The 5,298-nt window shown below is 38.7% G+C and overlaps 1 pseudogene; it reads left to right on the top strand.

Annotated features, from left to right (window-relative positions):
• The first annotated feature begins 506 nt into the window (after positions 1 to 506).
• On the top strand, positions 507 to 1,281 carry LOC101573802 (annotated as a pseudogene).
• Positions 1,282 to 5,298: the final 4,017 nt, after the last annotated feature.

Here is a 5,298-nt window from a genome sequence, read left to right as displayed (position 1 = left end):
ATTTTTCAAGCAAAAATGTGAGGCTATTGTAAATCCATTTTTCTTGGTCATATAGAGAGTAAAACTGAACCATATAAAATATTGCTCAAACAGGTATTTCTGACCACAATCACTCAGTCAGCAGTGATTAAGCTCTAGTGAGCAGGTGACTAAACTAAACACTGTGTTGACCAAATAAAGAGAAAATATGATTCTAATTTTTCAAATGACTGTATGCTGACTCACTCAGAAATTTATCACATTATGTAACAACCCGAGCCACTTCTGAACTACATCTGTTTGTATGTCATAGTCACCTGAATGTCTTTGAAATAATAAAGATCTTGGCCCTGAATTAAATACAGTTAAATTAAAAAAATTTTTGAGCCTGAGAATCAATATTGTATTTTTAAACAAAAATCAGAACAATGCTTAGCTGATTCTCAGGCAGCTGACAGGTTAGGTTTTGAGATCCAAATTTCATATAAATAGCTCTTTCAGCTGCACTCAGGAACAGACCTACCATCATGGGTCATGTGATACGTGGACAGAGAAAGGGTGCTGGTTCTGTGTTTCGCGCACATGTGAAGCATTGCAAGGGCGCTGCTCATCTATGTGTTGTGGACTTCGCAGAACAACATGGCTACATCAAAGGCATCGTGGAGGACATTATCCATGACCTGGGCCATGGTGCACCCCTTGCTAAGGTGACCTTCCTGGATCTGTACTGATTCAAGAAGTGTACCAAGTTGTTCATCGCCCCGGAGGGTATCCACATGGGCCAATTCGTGTATTGCGGCAAGAAGGCCCAACTCAACATTGGCAATGTTCTCCTTGTGGGCACCATGCTGGAGGGTACCATCATGTACTGCCTGGAGGAGAAGCCTGCGGACTGGAGTAAGCTGGCCTGAGCCTTTGGGAACTATGCTACAGTCATATCCCACAACTCTGAAACCAGGAAGACCAGAGTGAAGCTGTCCTCGGGTTCTAAGAAGGTCATCTCCTCTGCCAACAGAGCTGTTGTTGGTGTAGTAGTTGGCGGTGGCAGAATTGATAAACCTATCTTGAAGGCTGGCCGAGCCTACCACAAATACAAGGTGAAGAGGAACTGCTGGCCACGTGTATGTGGTGTGGCCATGAATTGTGTGGAGCATCCCTCTGGAGGTGGTAACCACCAGCAGGTCGGCAAACCTTCAACCATTTGCAGAGATGCCCCTGCAGGGCGCAAAGTGGGTCTTATTGCTGTGCGCAGGACTGGGCAACTCTGTGGAACCAAGACAGTGCAGGAGAAAGAGAACTAGAGCTGAGGGACTCAATACAATTTGTCTTTGGAAAAACAAGCAAACAAATGTCATATAAATAAAATCCAAATGAGATATATGGATATAACAAAATTAAAAATACCATATTAGTTTCTCTCAATTTTTAATGTCACAATTTTTAGAAATTTGTAGTTTGTGATTTTATACAGTGAAAGCTCAGAGAAAAGACAAAAATTAAATATCTTTTAAATGAAGTGAAAAGTCTGCCTTTTTTCTTATGTGATTTTAATACAGTTTCCTTGCTGAAATTGTTCATAATTTAGCTTTGCTAATGAGTGCTAATATAAGCGGCATCTGGCATATTGAAATACAATTAGTCATGGTAATCATGAAATTAAAGTCAAATAACAAATGTTAAGTACTTAGTATGTACTAGACATTGTGTAAAAAAATCAAACTATTTTTTAAATTAAGAAAGTGAGCTATTAAAGTCAGAGTATGGCAGTAAGTAATGATGACATAAATAGAAGCATAATATTGAGGGATTATTATAATCTGATTCAATAAAGGGAAAATTGAATTAAACTATAGTGCTAAGTTTAATGTCATTAATTTTATATCTCTAGGATTTGTCAAAGTGAATTTCAAAGATCTTCTAATACAGTGGTACCTCAGTTCACAAACTAAATTCTGTCCATGATTCTGGTCACAAACAGAGCTGGACAAGAACTGAATCAAATTTTCTGTAAAGTAAGCATTGGATCTGACCATTGAATTTGATTCCATTCTTGTCCAACTTGGTTTGTGATCAGAATTGTGGGAAAAAATCAAGATATTTACTAGTTTCCAGTATTTAATGTGGCTAAATCTATATTATCAAAAAGTTGAGGGCTGGGGAGATAATCAGTGGTGTAAGCACCTGCCTTGCAATCCCTGGTATTGCATGCTATGCCAGCCCCAGAACACTGGGTGTATCGTGCTGGCCCTGAAACTGGGTGTGGTGGTGCATGCTGTAATCCCAGTGCTGGGGAGTCTAAGACAGGTGGATCACTGTGGGTCTGAGCTGCATAGTGAGACCTTGTACCAAATAAATAAATAATTAAATTTTTAAAAAAAGTTGACTGGGCCTAATGGTGCCAAGATATCTAGAAAACATTATTCCGAGGTAAGTCTGTGAGGATGATTGTGGAAGAGATTAGCATTTGAATTGGTAGACAGAATACAGGTCTTATGCTTACAGATGGGAACCATCCAATTGGTTGAGAGTTGGTGTAGATCGTAAAAGGAAGAGGGGAGAATTGGCTGAGACATTCATCTTCTGCCCTTGAGCATCAGTGCTGCTGGTCTGTTATGTTTAGACAGAAGCCACTTCCATTAAGAATTCTATTTCTTATACTAAGAATATTTTTCAAACCTCTTCAACCATCTACCAAAACCCCATCATCAGTTTTACTTAAGATTTTGAATTTATCAGAAAGATGAGGTAAAGGGAGTGATGGATGATGAAAAGATAAATGTATGCACAAGCCTGCCAAAACAAAACTCATTAATCTGTATAATCAATATACACCAATGAAAGGATGTGAAACGAAAAAGATTGTGTTGCAAGGGTTCATAATGTAGGTTCAGGAATCAAATAGACATGGATTTAATTCTTAGCTCCTACACTTCTTGAATTTCTAAATCTAGGCAAATTACTAAATTCTCTAGTCTTCTCAAAGGTAAAAGGACATAATAATATGCTATTATGAATATACATTGAAGAAATCTGTGTCTAATGCTTAACATGAAACTGATAAATAATATTGAGTTAAAAAATAAAATTAATAAAAAATTTTAAAAAGTTAAAATAACCCCTTTGTCTTTATAAAAATACAAAAATACTAAATACATGTAACTATTTATCAGGAAAATGAGGCAAATGAGCAGACTCCCTCAACTTTCTCCTGTGGCAACTACTAATGTACCCTTATGTATGCCCATTTTCCTTATTTATTTGGTACTGGTGGTTGAACTCAGGGCCTTGTACTTGCCAGGCAGGCACTTGTGCCACTGAACTATATCCCTGGCACACCTACTTTTTTTGCTTCCTGCCACAAGGTAAGATGAAAGCAAGGCAAATTAGTCCTGGTACCACAGGTATCTGCTGTGTCTTCATTTTTGTCTTTGTGTCCTCTGAGGATTACATCTTAAAATTTTAAAATATGTTTCAATATCTCCTATCTTGAAAGTTGTTACTTACCCTTCTATGTCTAGCTCTCTTACTTTCACAGCCAAAAAAAAAAAAAAAATGTAAGTTTTGAAAGAGAAATGTTGTTCAGATGTCTCAACATCCTCAGTGCCATGAAAAAATTGAGTGACAACATCTGAGGATTAAGGAAAGAGTTTTCTGTTATTTTACTTGATCTCATTTCCAATTTGCACATCATTGATAATTTCTTCCTCGAAAGTTTTTCTTGAAATTCTTGGCTTTGATAATACCAAATTTGCTTCTGATCTTTTTTCCTCCTAAAGCTCTTGGGTTTACTCTCCTAGATCCTTGCCTCTTAAAACTAATGTTTGTGCTAGGAATTCTATTTCTGCTCTTTTTAAAAAAATATTTATTTATTTATTTAATACAGGGTCTCATTATGTAGTTCAGACTCATAGTGATATTCCTGTCTCAGCCTGCCCACCTCTGGGATTACAGGTATATACCACCACGCCTAGTTTTTATGGCAGGCAGAGTGCTTCTGGGGTTCTGGGGCTGGCATGGCATGTGATACCGGGAATCGAACCCAGTTCCTTGTGCTTGCCAGGCAGGCACTTAGACCTCTGAGCTATCTCCCCGGCCTGTCTCTGTTCTTTTTACCTTAGATGATTTCTGGTTGACTTCACTGGTACCCGCTGATGTGCTTAACATTAAAGCTTATGATTTCCAAATCTCAATCTCTGACCCAAAACTCATTAATACCTGAAATAACTGTAACTCAGAAGAGAATGTGTTAAACCCTATGAAGGAGGTTCAGAAAAAATAGTACAATCTCACAGAAGCCAAAGAAATGAAAACTCCCATTGCTAGAGGGATCAAGAATAGGAAATGATTTTTGTAGAGGAAAATGAAAGTATACAGGCTATGAAATATGATAACTGGGAATATTTGATATCCAGGAGAATGACAAAGTTTAGAGTATGTTAAAGGTGTTGAGTAATCTTGTTTGCCTCTACAAGGAGGTAAAAGAAAAATATTTTGAATGGAACTAGTTCTCACAAGGATCGAACTCAAGAGCTTGAGCTTGCCAGGGAGGCTCTTATACTGCTCACCTGTATTCCTGGCCCTGGAACTAGCTCTTGCGGGGTTATATTTCTCAGTGCATTGATAATGAGTACCCAGTGAATTGTCAGTATCCTGAGTGGCTCTGCCATTAAAGTAGTAGTAGTTTGTGTTACAATAGCCTGTTTTTTAGAAAACAAAAACAGAAACAAAACAAAAAACAAGCCTTATTTTTTATTTATTTATTTTGTGGTACTGGGAATTGAACTCAGGACCTTGTGCAAAAACCAAACACTCCCTCCCAAACAACCACTGTGAATATTTCTCTTTCTTAAAACAGAACCATTTGAGAGCTACTGAGTACATAGTATGGACATGTATGGTGGTTGGTGGAGGTCTGGTTAGGATATAATGATCTGACTTAATTTTTGTTTTGATGATTTTTATATTATATTTAATTTATACTCATAATGGACATTGGTTGAAGGCAAGTGTCAAAAGAAATGCTGAAATGAAACAAAGTAATGAAAATGGTGAGACGACCCAGGGCCGCGGGATCCTGAACAGACCCAGAGTGCAGGCCTGGCGAGTGAGTGAGACAACCGGGGGCTGCGGGATCCTGAACAGACCCAGAGCACAGGCCGGCAAGTGAGTGAGACAACCAGGGCCGCGGATCCTCATTCAACCCAGGCTGCAGGCCCAGCAGGGAACCCTTCAGCAGAACTCCCTGCAAAGAGGCTAGAGGCAAGACCCACCCAGCTGATTCAGGAGCAGAGCATCATTCCAGAGAGACACAAAGGGTTC

Source organism: Octodon degus, unplaced genomic scaffold (genome assembly GCF_000260255.1).
Source record: "Octodon degus isolate 3935 unplaced genomic scaffold, OctDeg1.0 scaffold00017, whole genome shotgun sequence".
Classification (NCBI taxonomy): domain Eukaryota; kingdom Metazoa; phylum Chordata; class Mammalia; order Rodentia; family Octodontidae; genus Octodon; species Octodon degus.
Note: the sequence above shows the minus strand (reverse complement) of the source record. Positions and strands in the feature narration are given on the sequence as shown.